The following is an 18,843-nucleotide window of genomic DNA, read 5'->3' on the forward strand; positions in this document are numbered from 1 at the left end:
ATATATATATATGTGTGTGTGTGTGTGTGTGTGTGTGTGTGTATGTATGTATGTATACTGTATATATATATATATATATATATATTATATATTGGTGTTGGAGCAGTCAGGCTTGGGAGTGCTGTGTGTGTGAATGTATTTTGTGCTTTGTATTTACTGTTTAATTGTTTAAGGACCCCCTCGAAAATGAGATGATTCATCTCAAGGGGTTATCCTACTAATGAATACTTCTAAAATTAGATTCACCATCTTTTCTAAACATTTTCAAGCATCTCCTGTAATTTGGCAAACACATAATACACCAAAGAGAAAGGGTAAAGTATTATTTTAATTCTCACCAGAGTCAGACACCACCGTGTTTCTATGAAATGGACAGGAAGGAAAAGCAGTCTGGTGAGAGTGACATTCTCTTCTCAAACACCACTTTGACACAAATCAGAACTTTCTACAGTTACTTTGATGTCTTCCTGATTTTAGCTTCCAGGATGTGCCAGATGGTTTGTTACACAGAACCATCTTAGAAGCCGTCATTGGAAACTGTTTGGGAAAGGGCAGGAACTTTCAAAAAAATACCTGGCATGTGATCGGATAAACCATCTGTCAATGATGTCCGCCACTGTTGTTTTAAGGCGCAGACACAAAGAGCCGATAATCGGCTGTTGGACAGTCTGGCGAGGTCAGTGACTCGAGTCTGTTCGGTGTGTTACGTGCCGTCGTCCGTCCGAGGGGCCGTCGTCCTTCATTTTGGCCGATTTGACATATGACGTATAATCGGCGGGGCGGGCACTGCCGGCAGTCAGACTCAAATGACCCATCTGATTGGTAGAGTGCTAACCTGGAAACGGGGAGCGGAATGAGCGTGACTAGAGTCTCTCAAAATCTGACGAAAATCTTTTAAACTGACCATTGTTGATCTGAAATGAAGACAGATTCAGCACCTGCAGGGCCTATTTCTCGCTTAAAATGTTTTCAGAAACACGTTTCAGTGAACTATTTCAGTACAATATGAGATCGTATTCTGAACAAGCCGCCATGACAGTCTGTCTTTGAATTTCCAGAGAAACAAGACCTATGTGACGCGTTCGTCCAATCAGCTGCCGGTTTTCATTTTTGGCCGACAATACAGATTAGCGCCGCCTGCTGTTATTGAGACGTATTACGTCTCGTCGCTTTGGTGTGTTCCGAGGTACTTTTTTGACCAATTGGGGAGACTGATCAGTCCAACTGCCTTTCCTGCCGACGTTTGGCCGTCGGCTCTGTGTGTCCGGGCCTTAAAACGAACAGTCACGGCAGTCACACACCTAAACCACGCCTGTAGCTGTAGCTACTCACTGGACGCTAATTGGCTCGGTCTGCTGCCGTCCGGACAAAAATGCATTACTTGACAGACTGACAAAATGGATTTTTGTGCAATATGCGATCCCGCAATTCTCGCATGATGTCGCGATAATCCAGCTGCCGTGCAAAGTAAGATTTTAGCAGCTTTTCCCTCAATCTTCTCTCACAAGTTAATCTAAAATGTATTATCATTTTGTGGGGTTTTGATTTGGAATTCCTCTCCGTGTCTCCCGTGCTCCAGTACCACTCTTCGCCTGAATTGTTACTGATTTTATAAAAAATAAAAAAAAAGTCTAAACTTAGTCAACGCTGTTTAATCAGTAATATCTGGTTGCAAATAAAGAAATCACAAACTCATAGGGGACATTTCTAACTAAACACTTAAACGCAAGTCAGCAAATAAAAAAAAATAAATACTTGTAAGAAAATGGTAGTCACTTTGTGACTTGGGCTGAGAGAGGAAATGGTGCCAGGAAGGCCCTTCCAGCTGTTTCTCAAGAAACACCAAGGTTATGAACCTTCCAGCTGCATAGTTATAGTTAATACAGCAGTGCATAGAGGACTGACAGGACAGATGGACATCAACAGGTCCATCTCCTTTTTCCAGCTGTTGTCAGAGCAGTAGTGGCCCCAAGGCACAATGATTAACGCCTCAGTCAAATGCTACACAAAGCAGATGGTAATGATGGAAGAGAAGGGCAAAGTCCTCTCTCTTCCTCTCTATCCAGTAGAATACACAGGAAGGCATGCTGACACACACACACACACACACACACACACAAACACATAAACGCAGACTAAAAGGCGGAAGGGCCTTCCGCCTTTTAGTCTGCGTCTTCCCACGAAGGCTACCCTGGGCGTTCTGGGAAATAAGAAATCATCAATCATCAGCTCTACAAGATGAAAAGCATGGCAACACAAGAAACATGTAATCAAGACAACTCTTTCCTTCCTTCATTTTAATCATGTCCTCTAAACATTGGACACTCAAGTCAATATCAAACTACCAACACAAGTTCACAAACGGGACATTGTTTACTGTCAACTAAAGAGGAACAGCAATTCCATTAGATGTGACTGTGTGCGTGCGTGCGTGTGTGTGTGCGTGTGCGTGTGTGTGTGTGTGTGTGTGTGTGTGTGCGTGCGTGCGTGCTGTACAGTACAGATGTGCATGAGAAGGCACCTTTTCACACATGCAAGCTGTAGGGTCCATGATGGCTGATCCTCTCAGTCAGCTGTACAAAACATTTCTGGCAAAAACATTGTACTGGCAGGAGCAGGCATCAAAGCACTCACACACATACACACACACACACACACACACACACACACATATATTGACTCAAATCATAAGCTTGGTCCTTTTCACAAGGCACAGAGCATCTCACATATCAAAGGTCTCCCTCAAACACTCAATAGCATCCCTTTCAGCTTGCTACATGAAAGAGAACACTGTGGTGTCTTATAATATGCCGTTTTCCCATTCACAGAGACTTCAAAGAGGGCTGATTCCAGTTGGAAACCTTTCACTGTCCCGTTTGCCTGGCATTTTTCTGGTAGTTTCAGTAAGAAATGATTAGGAGGTGGCAGGGTCATTCATAATTTGGCACACTAAAAACCTTACCAGATTTGCTCTTTCCAGATCTGCCACTTTACATACTCTCTAGGGCTTCTCCGACTTCAGTCAAAGAGAGTGTGAATATATATTGCAAACATCTGGCCAAGTCCTTATCACCATGGAAAAATGTCAAAGGACAAGCCGGTGTTATCCCTGCTCTAGGGCCTGTCCTGTGGTTTAGCAGCCATGTCAAACTCTCAAGTAGTGCTTCTCATTAATAAGGAATTATGGAAAATAGACGGTCTTGTTTGCCGTCTGTTCCCCACCTTTCATGAGAGCTGGACCTGAGGCTGTTTTGCCTTCAATGCCACGCAGTCCGCTCCACACTTGTTGGCATAACTAAGTAAAGTCAGTAAATTGAATTAGGAACAACACAATTTGCTCGCCAAAGCAGACGGAAAGACACAGAGTATCCTTCTATCATTTATTCTTGTGTTGCACAGGGAGGAGAAAGATAAACATTACTTTACATAAACGTTACTTTTGCCAGCCGTACCAAATGAATGCCATGTTCCCATAAGTTACTAAAATCATTCTGTTTTAAGAAACTGCTGTGCAGTTAGCACATTTCACCCATTGTTTTACAGTGCATTCAAGTTTGAATGACAAAAAAAACACATTAGGACTAAAGAGAAAAGCAGTTGGCCAAGCAAGCCACTAGAGAACTGAACGGGTGCCAGTGCACCCACACACATTGGCATGGAGCGATTTCATGCAAAACTGAAGAGAAGATAGGGAAAATTCTTGTCTTTAATCAGACCAGATATTAAAAGAACACACATAACCTAGATAGATGCCTGAATTATATTATGCCTTCACCCTCTCACACCAGTTAAAGTTAGCCATGATCCCAAGAGTGGTCCCAGGGGGGCTCTGATCCTGACATCATACTGTCAGAGAGAGGAATTCCACGATGCCCCAAAAAGAGAGTGAGAGAGAGGTGTTAGTATGTCATAGAGCTGTAGGCAAGACCAACTTAATCGAGTCCAAGTCAAGTCCAAGACCAGGTCCTGTCGGGTTGGAGTCAAGACTAAGTCCAAAGGCAGTCAAAACCAAGTCAACCAAGCTAATATGGTGCTTAAGGAGTCAGGATGGTAGGGCTGTGTATTGACAAGAATCTGGCGATACGATACGTATCACAATACATGGGTCACGATTCAATATATTGCAATATATTTCGATATTGTGCGTAAGGCGATCTATTGGGATTTTTTTTAAGTATAATTTTAGAAAAACTAATATTTAAAAAAAGACATGATGTTCATAAAAGTCAAAGAAGTTTACTTTAGGTAAACAATTCAGTACACAGAAAATCAAACTGCCAGTTTGGGATTGTGGTTCACAGGTTCTTAGTGAGCAAAGTTTTGCTAAAGTAGGCCAAAGTTCAGCCATAGTTACGTTGTTAACTTCCAGCAAAAAGTCAGGCACTGCTAGGCATTGTTAGGCACTGTTGGGTGAGGACACTAGGTGCGTCTCAAAATAGCCATCTAGCAGTAGGGGGTTTAAACACAACATAAACGTGAACCACTTACATTAATATTTTTGAACGTTTATAAAAAAAATATTGAACGTCAAAAAGTACGGGCTTCATGGACTGTCTATTCTATTGTATTTATTTATTTTTTATTTTTAAGTATAATTCTATCCTTATTATCTTATTTTAGTGCCCTCACTCTGATATTTCATTATCAACACAATACAGTTGTGTATTTTAATTTTGCCTCTGTTTGTTTGCTGTAAAATTAAAACTCAATAAAGTTTGAGTCTAAAAAAAAAAAGTACTGGCTTATCTGTTAATGTAAGCTACCGACCGTTACCTTGAAACCATCCAGCAAATAGACGGTACCGTAGGGTGATTTCACGTCACCGCTCATTTTACACACAGTTTAACAACTAAACTAAATGCTGAGTGAACATTACTAGCTACATTTTTCGTGTTGGTTTTGAGCAGTATGCACCCCCACTAACCTGGAAAATGGTTTTCAAACAGTAACGTTACTACAGCGTGTCGGAGGAATACAGCGTCTCCTGCAGCGGGGAGTCAGAGGCAGAGGGACCGTCACCACAGCGTTTACTAACGTTAGCTTCTTGTCTCATCTGGGATCTGATAAACAGTAAATTCATCAAATTCTGTGTCCACAATGCTATTTTCCTATAAATTGTAGCTGTCATATTTCACGGGACCCGCGTGAGTGCGGAATTCATGTCGCGGCTTTCGTCGCCGTTTGTCACTTTGCCTAAGATTGAGTGACAAGTAATACTCGCCCTGTTGTTTATTTGGTTGCCATGACTTCGCGAGTGATGACGTCCTGTCGCTGTTCCAGTTGCTCACCCTAAAGGGGAGAGAGAGCGGATGACAGTTTGCTTGAGTTCAGTAGAGCACACGGCTCTGCAGAGTGGTGTAATTACGACTTCATGACTTTTCATAAACAGATGAAGGAGCGGCGGTGCGCGGCGTACATAGCGGAAACCCTGTTGTGCGTCTGCCCTATTTCTGATACCGTGGCGGCAGAAATTTTACCGTGGCGGGCCGCCGCTGTAATATCAACATAGAGGAAACACTGTTTAATTACCAATAAACATGTTCACCAAGAATTTTTTGATCGTTTTCAGAGAGAACGGTTCTCACCCTGATCAATTGACTTTTTAACCCTCTTGAATTAAAAACCCTTGTCATGACTAAGGGCCTTGACACACCAACCAGACGGGCCGATCGTCGGTAGAAAAGCCAGTCGGACTGATCAGTCGGGTCCCCGAGGTCCAAAAAATGCCTCAGAACACACTGAGTACGCTCTGCGCGTGCGCGAAACGTAATACGTCTCCATAGCAGCAGGCGGCGCTGAATCTGTCTTCATTTCAGATTGACAAAGGTCAGTTTAAAAGATTTTCGTCAGATTTTGAGAGGCTCATCCTCTCCCCATTTCCGGGTGAGTCCCGACTGCCCTGTCACCCGACTGAACATGTTGGGTCGGCCAAAATGAATGCCGACGGCTCCTCGGACGGCCGACGGCACAGGACACACTGACCAGACTCGAGTCACCGACCTCGCCAGACGGTCCGACGGCCGATTATCGGGCTGGTGTGTCTTCTCTCTAAGGGTGTCACGATTTTGATTTTAAATCGAAAATGGCATAGCAACCTGTGCTTTAAAAAAAAAAAATAAAAAAAATGTAGAAATCGAATCGCACCATGACCTTAGAATCGAAAATTTAATTGAATCGAGGATTTGGAGAATCGTGACACCCCTAGTCATGAAATAAAGGAAACTGGCTGTTATCATTCCCAGCAACAACTGTGAGAAAGCAGCCATAATGTCAAAAACAATGAAAGCGCTGAATGATAACAATGTCACAGAGTTGACATTCCTGGCTGGTAGGGTAGCTGTCACCTTTTCTTTTAGCTTTGGCCCATTAGGGGAGCCTAAAGGCGGGCTTTCTCTCTGACCCAGCTGGCTGCAGAGCACTATTACAGGGGAAACAGTTTGGACTTTGACCCCGCAGTCTGCAGAGAGCTGGGAAACACGTTAGCACTCTGCATGCTTCCCGTCAATGATATATCCAGCATCCAGACAGGTTGCTTAATAATCAGCCTTTCCCCCCCACTGTTAGTGAGTTATAGCGGTCTAATAATGTGCATTCCAGCACTTGCCAGATTGCACAGGTGTTGTGTTGCTTTTGATTGGTGGTGGTGGTGGTGGTCGTTGTCCTCCACAGAAAAGAAATACAGGGGAAAAATGTTTTTTTTCCCCTCCATCACTTTTATTTTACCATTACCCTTTCTCTCCCTCCTTCCTCCTGTTTTGACAGATGAGCTCACTGTTTTTACAATGATTAGCACTTGAGGGACACATTCACTTCAGCAGTATGTAAGGCCCAAGTAGCTTGAATGCTAGTTTGCCTAAAGATAACAAAATACACCACGCGGATCTGAGAAATGAACTAAATCGGAGTTCATGCAGAGGCAGAGAAAACAGAGGCAGCCATTATGGATTCTGTTAATATAAAGCCAACGCTCGATGGTGTTTTAAGCCCCCAACGTCTCCTTCCAGGCAGCGCTGCGGCCGTTGACTTCAAGGCACCTAACCCTAACCCTAACCCTAACCCTAACCATAACCATTGCCTAATCAACTTCAAGGCAGCGCTGCAACCGTTGACTTCAAGGCACCTAACCCTAACCTTAACCCTAACCATTGCTTAATCGCGAAAACATTTTTTGCAGGTTGGTAGGGGAAGAACCCGCCCTACTCTCCCTCTGAATGGCTAGTACTCGTTGCCTGCTCTGGTGGGATTGGTTATGTTTAGGCAAGAGGAGTGGGGTTGGTTATGGTTAGGGTCAGAATGTCAGGGTTAGCCAATCAGCGATGAGTTCTCTAATGAATATTCATGAGTCTTCCCCTACCATCCTGCAAAAAAAAAAAACTCGCTGCCTAATCCTAGTGCCTACCAGGCAGTGCTGCCTGGAAGGAGACGTTGGGGGCTTAAAACACAGATAAACAAAGCCAACAGCTCAGTTTGCATAAAACACCAAGGCAAGTGGTCCAACTAAAGTGCAGACAAGGTTTAATCTAATTCCCCCCAGACAGAAAATCTGTAGTACAATCAGTAAAATAATGCATAAAATTGAGGCACAGCAACAAAAGGAAAAATCTCCCATGACTTAGTCTACACAACAAAAACTATAGAAAAACTCAGTTTAGTAGTGGTGTCAACAATAATCGATTCGGCAATGCATCGCAATGCGGGGCATGCACGATTCAGCATCGATGCATCAAAGTGCCATAATCGATTATGTCACTGTTTATTTTCTGGCCTTGAGTGGACAATAAAGTTGTGAAGTTTCAATTACTTCCGGGGGCGTAACAACAACAATCAAGATGGCTGAGGCGGAGGGAGACGACCGCGATAGACGGGTAATTAAAAACGCACCCAAAGCTTGGAAAGCGGACATCTGGGCACATTTCGGATTCTACGAAGTTAATGGGAAACTAGGCAAGACTTACGCGGTGTGTAAAACTTGCCACACTAAAATCAAGCACATTGGCAATACAACTAACTTCACGAAACCATGTTGATCGTTGGCATCCTGAGTTGGCTTCAACAACAACAACAACAACAACAAATCATCACTCATTCAAAGCACTGAAAGCAATGATTTGTGTTTTCTTTTTCAGGTTTGAAAATGCCATATCCAATACCTTGTACCATTGAATTTTATTTTATTTAATGACATTTATGTCAAAGATACAGGAGAGTGAAAATACACACATAGCAGCCAATAAAATCTGTTGTTCAATATCTGACTGCTTATATTGCCTCATGACTGATGAAAAATTTGCCTTGTTGTGTGCAGTAGAATTTTGATGCATCGCAATGCATCGTAGAATCGAATTGAATCGAATCGTTACCTGGTGAATCGTAATCGAATCGAATTGTGAGGGCAGTGCCAATGCACACCCCTACAGTTTAGGCCATTGAAGCACCACGACTTGACTAATCTGACTAAACGAGGACATGACAGTTAATACCTGAAAGCAATGTAAAGAAATTGTCATGAGAGCCATAAACCAGCACGTTCCCACTGAAGTGAGTACTGTCTCCTGCACTTCTCTGATGTGAGAGACAACCATTGTACCCATCGCATACCTGTGATTGTTCATGGCTACACATGACACCAGAGCAACAGCAGCACACAATGCTTTGAAGAGGACACAGAGCTTAAGAGGCCCTCAGCATTAGGAAGAAGCAGCTAAAAAAAAAAAAAAAAAAATCACACCCACCACATAATCCACCACCTGTCTTCAAAAAGCATATATGCAGAAGCTGAGTGTAATTCGTTGAGAATCCAGGTATACGCATGGGAAGCACTCCGAGCTGGAGATAAACAGCCTACGACTGATTAAAACGGCAAAGCCGTCAGTCTGCCTAAGTAGCTTGGTGTCCTCGACAGTGGGCGGTTATCCTGCACTTGGCTCGAGGGTATATGAGACTGTCAGAAAGCAGTTAGAGAACAGCCAGCTGGTCTGGCCACAGCATCCTGGGTAAAGAAGCATTTCTATCACTGGAGAACAGACGAGCTCTGCAGAGAGCAGCAAAAACTCCTCCTGGGGCAACACATGGGAAGTAGTGAGTGCTGAGAAGAATGTGGCTGCTCTGAGATCAGCCTTTCTGAGCATATAATGACTGCTAGTCATTGATCATTAGTAGTAGGGCTGCACGATATGAGGAAAATATGCAATATGCAATAACGTTGTTGGATATCGCGATAACGATATTACTTGCGATCAGGATTCAAAATTAGCAACGTTTACCAGCCAAATGCTGATACAAAATATGCAAGTGGCTGGTAGATTTCCTTCACCTGCACCTCGACCATGGAACTTTTAATTTTTCTGGGTCAAAATTTTATTTTTGTCGCTTTTCCTGATGTTTTTCAAGCTTTTACGACGTTTTTGGCACTTTGTTCCAAGTTTTTTGTCACTTTTTTTCCCCACGTTTTTGAAGCTTTTTTCATGACATTTTTTTCAAATGCTATAAAATTGAATACAACACCCAAATTCAATGAAAGTAGTGAACTCATCATTTATTTTACTTGTGAAGAGCGTTGTATGGAACCATCCACGTTACTTTTTTTGACAATTTGGTTAAAAGAAACCCAAATTTTTGATATAGTAACTTTTTGAAAATGGGTCAAATTTGACCCGAGGTGGCCGGGTTGGCTCAGTGTAGAGCAGGCGCACATATAGTTAGAGGTTTATGCCTCGACGCAGAGGTCCAGGGTTCAACTCCGACCTGTGACGGTTTCCTGCATGTCTTCCCCCTCTCTCTCCCCTTTCTCACCTGTCCTGGTGAAAAAGCCCAAAAAAATGCCAAATGGCTAGTGGACAGAAAAGTTCATATTGAACCCTGTATGAGATAAATAAACAGATATTAAAGTTTACTCTCTCTCTGCTGCTTTCGGTATTCTGCTAAAATACAACAAACAAAGTTTTCTACTGCTATTTTCTGTCAACTAACACAAAAACATCTTTAAGTGTCTTTCGTGATGGGTTTATTGCGGCAGTTGATATCGCGATAACAATTAAAAAAACGATATAATGTGCAGCCCTAATTAGTAGGGTTGGGTACCAAAACCCGGTTCCACTATATAACCGGTTCCTACGCAACTGGTAGGAATCGGACCGGATTAGAACGAAAATTCCCTGTTCCACTTAATGTGTCGACTGAAATATTTTCCCTCTGTTGCTCTGAAACAGACGTAAAAATATCACACTTTCTCTGTAGTCTACCGTTAGCTAGCTACCATAAATGTAGGCTACTTTTAAAATGCCATATTTTCCCTCTGGGCTCACCGAAATGGACGTAAAAGCATATTAACCATTCGCTGCACGTGATCGCTAGTAAACATATTACATCTTTGATGTCATTTTTCAGTTTTTCGAGAATCGGTTTAGGAATCGGAATCGTTTTAAAAGTACCGGTTCGGCATCGGAATCGTAAAAATCCAAACGATACCCAACCCTTCTAATTAGTAGGCCTGTCACAATAACTAATTTTGCTGGACGATAAATTGTCCCAGAAATTATTGCGATAAACGATAATATTGTCGTTCCGAGACCATTTTCATCTAATATAATGATAATGGCATAATAATGCAGGTACACCTTTTCAAAGATCAATACACTTTTATTTCTAAAGAATATTTAACACTGGAACTGGAAGACATTTTAAATATCCAAAATAAATGAACAAAACAACCAAAAACAATAAATAAAATGGACTCTCAGTCTCTGTTAACAAAAAATGCACTGGAATAAAAACCAAACACAATCAAAAACAATAAATAAAATGGAAATTTTTCCGGCCGCAATAATTTCCATCTAAAAATGATCAAGCTCATTTTTTATTTATCATGCGATTAATTGATTTATTGCATATTGCGAACATGTAATTAGTAACATGTAACCTGTAATTAGTAACATTTTGGATGATGTTAACGCATTATACACCCTAGGGATCTCACATGGAAACTAGTTTTACACATGCTAGCAGAGGAGATTAGTATTTGTATTATTATAAATAAAAAAAAGGAAGTTCAAGTTTGTTATAAATAAACTAAATATTGTCAAGAGAAGAGAGGAGAAGAGCTGCCGGGGCCAACAGGGCTAAAGAGAAGAGTCTATTTTCCAGGGTGGAATGAATAACACACTTGAGGGGTCTATGGAAAGGGGAAAGAGGTCTTTGTGTAACGGCAGAGTCACAGTCACGATGACAATATAAGTCCCTCTGTCATGGCTTAGAGCTGTTTAACCTTTTGATCCTCTTCCTTCTTAATGTGGTCTTTGGATCTTGAATGGTCTAGTACAAGCCAAAGAACCAGATTCACACACAAAAAAAAGAAGCATGGAAACGTTTAGCTCTCAACAGCTTTCTACAGAAGGAGTTTACTTAGTAGAAAATGCAGTTTACATTCCCGACATTGTATTCTCTAAAAATGAAGAAATTAAAGTAGGAAAAGAGGCTGTAAAAAGTGAGGCAAAAGTAACCAGAAAGAGCCATTATGCAAAAAGGTTAACGTCTGGCCACAACAGGGTGAAAACAAGGCAACAAGAGCAATGCAGTGTCAACTTTTTTGAGAATTTCCTGTGAGCAAAATGAGCTTTATTTAGCATCAATAAACTGATTTATACTGATTTATAGCAACAATTAGCAGACTATTTTAGACAAGGTTTAATCCAAGATTTTAAAATGTGTCAGTCACTCTACTGTCACCATTAACAGTTAGTTGGTAACGAAAACATTTCTGGTAGCCTACTTGTTTCCAGTGATTACAGTACTGTATAACCAAGGGGGTAAGCTTCGCTTCAGAGCTCGAACCTCCTATGGCGCCATTTTGATGCTACCAAACGATCACCCGACGTTAGCATTCCATTGACTGCCATTCATTCTGACATCACTTTGACAGCGAATAACTTTACATCTGAAGCGTTTAAAGACATTTTTTGTCCATTGTTTATTTCTAAAGAAACACGACAATGTATAAAAGGCTCCATTACCTTGTATCTCACATTATGGCTCCGTAGTAGACGTTTTTATAAAAATAGGCTAACGATTGTGTCATAACCACGAGACTTACTGTCGCATAGTAGAGAAATTACCGTACAGTACAGGAGAAGCTCGCAGGCAGTTTCGACTAACATTAGCTGTTTAAGTTTAATTACTAATGTTAACTAGCATTTTAGTTAGTAATAATTAGCCTGTGTCCATGTTATCTCCTTACATATACCTACGCTCTCCATCTCTGCAAGATTGGGAATGATTGAGATTTCTCTTGGCACAGCTACCAGAAGACTTCCAACTTTCAGACAGGCTGCTCACGTCACATTTACGTCGTCTTTCTCAGTTGGAGGCTGCTCAGTAACGCTCAGCCATCACCGGAAAAGTGCTTCTAATATCATTCACTGGTCTCCGTGCAGAGCAACGGGATCTGTTGGCCCAGTGAGTAATCAGGGCAACAAGGAAGTTAACGTTTCAGACAGGAAGGACTAACTTAGTTGGAAATTGTGCAATGAGCAGTCACTGATTCATTCATCATCTTATTCAACAACCACTGCTGTTGAGCAAGACCCTGACTAGCCTGACAATACAACAAGTCTTACGTTCTTTTGCGAAGCACTGTGTTCACACAGCTGCATCTGCGTATGTCTGAGTTTAACTGGCTCTCAGACTACTGAAACCCACTAAATACTTGACCAGCGTATGAAAACAACAAGTATCAGCGTTATCATTTAAAGTGCTCAATACCACTGTCAGTTAGAGCTGGGCAATATATCGATATTGTATCGATTATCGTGATATGAAACTAGATATCGTCTTAGATTTTGGATATCGTAATGTGGCATAAGTGTTGTCTTTTTCTGGTTTTAAAGGCTGCATTACAGTAAAGTGATGTCATTTTCTGAACTTACCAGACTGTTATAACTGTTCTATTATTTGCCTTTACCTATTTAGTCATTATATCCACATTACTGATGATTATTTATCAAAAAATCTCATTGTGTAAATATTTTGTGAAAGCACCAATAGTCAACACTACAATATCGTTGCGGTATCGATATCGAGGTATTTGGTCAAAAATATTGTGATATTTGATTTTCTCCATATCGCCCAGCCCTAAGTGTCAGTTGGTAAAGCTGAAAGCAACTTTTCAAACAGGGTGTCCTGAAACGCCTCCACTCCTATATATCTATCAATGTGTCAAAACAGTGGGGTTCAGCGCCAAATGTTCACAGCGAATTAGTCGAAGGCTTTCGTGTGGACGGAGAAGGTTCAACCGGTCGGTGTAAGTCTGTGAAGTTATTGCCACCATGGCACTTGGCACCACATCAGTGTGTGCGGGCAGGGAGCCTGGTGGTACTGAGCTGCAGGCAACGAAACAGAGTGGAAACACTTCTAGCACCATGCTGCTGCTGGACCATGGCTAACCATACACCTTTCAATCGCAGACTCAAAGCACACACTACCAAACGCTTCCATTTCCAGCTCCGCCAAAATCTGTTTCTGGCGTCGTACAAAACCAGCGATACACGCCGATGTTTGGGTCGAAATGTATCCCAGTTGTCTGCAGTTAAGCCTCGGTCGACCGTTGTTAGAGCAGCCACATATACAATGAAGTTGAAGTTTTAACCCACACAGCGAACGTTAAGTTATTTAGCACGTATGATAAACCAGGCTGAATAGATGCAGTATCTTTCAAATAAATATATTATTTCATTGAAGGACTCACCTTAAGTTAAGTGCAGCTCCGGAAAATCAGCGCAGCAACTTGCTCTGCTCGCTCCCGACGTATCGCTCGCTGTTTGCTCAACTTGTAGAGAGAGCTGTGGTAGAGCGCCAGATACCCAGCTGTGACCACCGCCGTCAAGCTAGTCTCAGTTACAACTTTAACTTCGGCTCTTAGCTTTCAAAATAAACGGACCGAAAGCACTCTCAACCATAGACTGTATAAAATGGCTTGCTCGCAGTGGTGGCAACGTAGCCTGACGTCGTCATACTCAGATTCTAGTCAGAATATGAACATATAATAATATTCATATAATAATATAATATGAACTTCCCGACCTCAAATGTTGAAGGCGGGGCTAAGTTCGACTGGCACGTATATTTCAACCTTACAATTACAATATTGTCACTAATATATTACCATTGCACTGAACTGCTTTGCACTACCATTTATTATTACCATTGCATTTTAAACCTAAACTAAGACAGACACATTTTAATGGTTTGTAATGTTCTTTTCAAACTGCCTCATAACGGTAACACTGAGCTTTTATTTCTTTAAGCAAAAACATAGCAAGTTCCGGTAGCTTTACCTGTGACGTGAGAGGGAAAACGGCCGTAAACAAACAGTTGAGTAAATAAATAAATAGATTAATGAATGTTTTTTTTATTTAGTCATGCTTTTTTTTTTTTAAATAACGCTTCTGATATTATTATTTATTGACTAACGTTACCATTTTAATTACCTATTCTCTTCTATTTCATTGTACAGATATTTTTCTTCCTTTACTGTTTACTCCGATCATCCTTCTTACTTTACACATCCATCTTAACTGTCACTCACTTTTTTACAGAAAGCAAGCCAGCTTTCTCTTTTAGAGTGCTCAAATGAATATATATATATATATATATATATATATATATATATATATATATATATATATATAAGCGTGTTTATTGTGTAAATATGCTTTTGGGGTGGCAGTAACTCAGTCAGTAGGGAGTTGGGTTGGGAACCGGAGGGTTGCTGGTTCAAGTCCCCATGCAGACCAAAGTATGGTGGTGGACTGGTAGCTGGAGAGGTGCCAGTTCACCTCCAGTGCACTGCCAAGGTGCTCTTGAGCAAGGCACCGAACCCCCAACCGCCTTTCCATGGGCAGCTCCCTCACTCTGACATCTCTCCATTCAACACGGTCTCACGGCAGTTCGTGGAATGGTCACGTTATTTTTAATCTATTGATTCCTGTACACGAACACGTTTATGTCGTTTTTTTCGTGGTGGTCAGCACGTAATGGGAAGCATCTATACGGATATTCCGGGTTTAGGAAAAGAAGAATGGGGAAAGGACATGTCACACGCCGGGAGACGATCCGCAGTCTCTGGGGGACGCAGGACAACAACGGGCGGTTGACTTTACGAAAAGAACAGGGAAAGTTAACGTCACACGCCGGGAGACGATCCGCAGTCTCTGGGGGGTGCAGGACAACAACGGGACGGTTGTGTTTAGGAAAAGAAGAACGGGGATCCCCGGTCTCCTGGGTGAAAGTCCTGTGTTGTTTGACCCATCCACCACCTCAACCAACCTCCCTGCGCGGATTTTCGGCATTTCATACTACTCGCTACAGTAGTCGTGCTGTGATCACGAAAGATGCTTCCCATTGAAATACATTAGTTTAAAGGTCCCATGGCATGAAAATTTCACTTTATGAGGTTTTTTAACATTAATATGAGTTCCCCCAGCCTGCCTATGGTCCCCCAGTGGCTAGAAATGGTGATAGGTGTAAACCGAGCCCTGGGTATCCTGCTCTGTCTTTGAGAAAACGAAAGCTCAGATGGGTCGATCTGGAATCTTCCCTTTATGACGTCATAAGGGGAAAGGTCACCTCCCCTTTCTCTGCTTTGCCCGCCCAGAGAATTTGGCTCACCCATGAGGGAGAGACATCATGGCTTTTTAAACGAGCAAAGTGGCAGTTGGTCAAGGCCACACCCCCACCCTCCACCTTGCCCCCCCTCTCTCCTCCTCAATAGCATTTAAAGCTACAGACACAGAAATGGCACATCCTAAGGAAAGCTCATTGTGGGACTGGCTCTAGTGACTGTAACTCTACACCAAGGCTGAATTTCGGGAAAGAGACTTCAGATACAGTATTAGGGGACCACTAAGGTCTATATAAAAGAGACTTCAGATACAGTATTAGGGGACCACTAAGGCCTATATTAAAGAGACTTCAGATACAGTATTAGGGGACCACTAAGGCCTATATTAAAGAGACTTCAGATACAGTATTAGGGGACCACTAAGGCCTATATAAAAGCATCCAAAGAGCACCATGTCATGGGACCTTCAAATAACGTGCTGACCACCACGAAATAAACGAGATAAACGTGTCCGGGTAAAAGAATCAATAGATTCAATAACGTGACCATTTCACGGACTTCCGTGAGACTGGGTTGCTCCATTGGTGCATGTATAGGTACTGAGCATGTGTGTGTAATTCAGGCCTGTGTGTAAAGTGTGTAATAACAACAGAGTGAAAACATTGTAATTTCCCCTTGCGGGATTAATAAAGTATACATTATTATTATTACTATTATTATTATTTATGTATATTTTTTCTCCTATGTCTACTTGTATTTGTGTTATTCTGATGTGTGAACATTTTTTTCTTTTGAGCTGCTGTAGCACAGGAATTTCCCCAGTGTGGGATTAATAAAGTCTATCTTATCTTATCTTATGGCTGTAAGTTAATTGCATGAAGCAGAAATAACCAGACATCTACTTATCATTATCATGTTCCACAGTGTACCAATTAGGCTCTTATCCCATAAGTTTGGTTGTTGAACGTATATGTAGGCTAACAGCTAGAATTTGCCAAGTGGGCTGTCAAAACATAAACCTGTGGATTTAAAAAAGAACATATACACACATCTACAGTCAGATATAATGTGTGCGAGTAGAGTCAGAAAACAAACAATACAATGTTTATGATTCTTTTCCAAACTATCCTTTAATTCTTGCATATAATCAGATTGTTGTCCAGCCAGTGCTGGCATGCCATCCATTCCTCAGACTTGTAATTCCCAGGCACGTTAGGCTACATGAAGTGAGAAAATCAATTATCATCAATACTCCTGCTCTGTAAGGGTAAAACTATTGCGCTGGTCTGGCAGAGAAATTCCCAAGGAAGTTCACAAAGTTCACTTACAACTGTCTGTTATCAAGTGTGAGAAAAAATAGCATTTCTCTGTCAAGATGTTGTGGAATAAAAACATATATTGTATCTTCCTTTACCAATCACTATGGTTTTCCTCAGTTGGCCCATATTAATTACATTAAGACTAATGTAAATTGATTTACTGAGTTTCCACTTGAACTGACTTGAAACAGCGCCCTCTTCAAGACAAACGAGTTTATGGTCTATGGCCATGCTGAAGATGATGATGACTGTTCCCTGGTCCTGGTCCTGGTCCTGTCCCTGTGAGTGACTGGACATCCCCATCCAATGAGTGGGCTACTTCAGTCCATTCTGGTTTGACTGAGGAGGGCCTTAGATTAGAATAGATAGACTTTATCAATCCCAAATTGGGAACATTTCAGAATGTTTAACCTTTCTGTTGTCCTCAGGTCAAATTTGACCTGTTTTCAAATATTTTTATATCAGAAATATGAGTTTCTTTCAACCAAATTGCTGAAAAATAACATGGATGCATGTTGTACGTTGCAGGTTAAATTAACAATTACTCTCATTGCATTTTATTTAATTTTATAGCATTTAAAAAAAATGTTTAAATGGTTTCAAAACAGTATCCTGACTAAACTTTGACATAAACCAGTCTGTGATCCACTCAACATCCTCTAATCTTAATTAGTCAAAATAATTCATAATTTCTGCTTTGTTTGACCTCAAAGATTAGGTATAATGTCATATAAACTAGGTTTATTGACCATGAATTAAAAAAAAAATGTTGGAATAAGTGGCAAAAACATTTTAAAAAGGCGTTGAAAATTCAATTTTTTTTTTAAATATTTTTTGTGGGGCTTTTTCCCTTTATTAGATAGTGACAGTGGATAGACATGAAAGGGGGAGACAGATGGGGGATGATACGCAGCAAAGGGCAGCAGGTCGGACTCGAACCTGCACCGCTGCAAAGGACTCAGCCTACATGGGGCGAACGCTCCCACTGGGTGAGCTAAAGGCCGCCCCGAAAATTCAATTTTGACAATCATCGGCAATGGGAAGACAACACAAGGGTTAACTTCTGTCAAAACAGCATTTAACAGGTGCCTCGTGGTACTTGTTTTCCACATGGAACTTAGTTTGCTGTAGTTCTTTAACAAAAAAAATGCTTTATATGACATTTCATAATACAGTTTGTGAATGTTGCTCTGATCATTTTCAGTCATGTGTCCAGAAGTGAGAGAGGAGGACCCAAGGAAACCCAACACTCCAGGCCACTGAGACCAATCCTAAGAATGCCAAACACTCAGCAATACAGTCTTACAATTCTGTGGGTTCTCAGCATGGCACTGCGATATAAACAGTTGCAGGTTTCAACATGAAGCTATTAAATGTCATAACTCTCTCAGAGCCCGCTGGCCTTCTTGTTTATCTCAAAAGAAGTCAAGACAACTTGCTTTGATTGCTACACTCTTAATTCGTATAATCTTCCACTGCGGCAAACTTTCTGACAAGCTGAATTGATTTCAGTCCGTCTGAAATGGCCCACGGGCCACCATTAGATGTAAGAGGAATGTAATTCCAATGATTGACATGGATTATTAGCTTCAGAGAGACTATGTGACTGTGGAAAACCCATCAACACTAAATAAAACGCTGAACCAAACGCCACTAGAGTGTATCCACTGTTAGCAGAGGGGGAGGAAAAAAAAAAAGTAATCAGCCAAAATGTAAAAAAAAAAAGTTAGTTTTGAGCATATGTGATGGCTTTTATGAAGAATTCACATCAAATCAGTGTGGTGAGAGGTTTTTTTTATTCAAAAGATAAAAATGTAAACATATACAGTAATTATACAGAAAACACGTGATTAGATTCAAGTGCTCGACACATTTGACAAGCAGTTACCATTGAAGATACAAAAAACACTG

At 41.3% G+C, this 18,843-nt stretch overlaps 1 protein-coding gene across 1 annotated transcript in view; it reads right to left on the minus strand.

The window, feature by feature from the left end:
• slc45a3 (solute carrier family 45 member 3) overlaps positions 1-13,921 on the minus strand; it is a 49,674-nt gene extending 35,753 nt beyond the window's left edge. Inside the window, exon 1 of the mRNA XM_031303842.2 lies at positions 13,739-13,921. The gene's annotated coding sequence lies outside the window, so the exon portion shown is untranslated. The remainder of the gene's footprint in view (positions 1-13,738) is intronic.
• Positions 13,922-18,843: the final 4,922 nt, after the last annotated feature.

The sequence above is a fragment of the Sander lucioperca genome, chromosome 7, assembly GCF_008315115.2.
Source record: "Sander lucioperca isolate FBNREF2018 chromosome 7, SLUC_FBN_1.2, whole genome shotgun sequence".
NCBI classification, from domain to species: Eukaryota; Metazoa; Chordata; class Actinopteri; order Perciformes; family Percidae; genus Sander; species Sander lucioperca.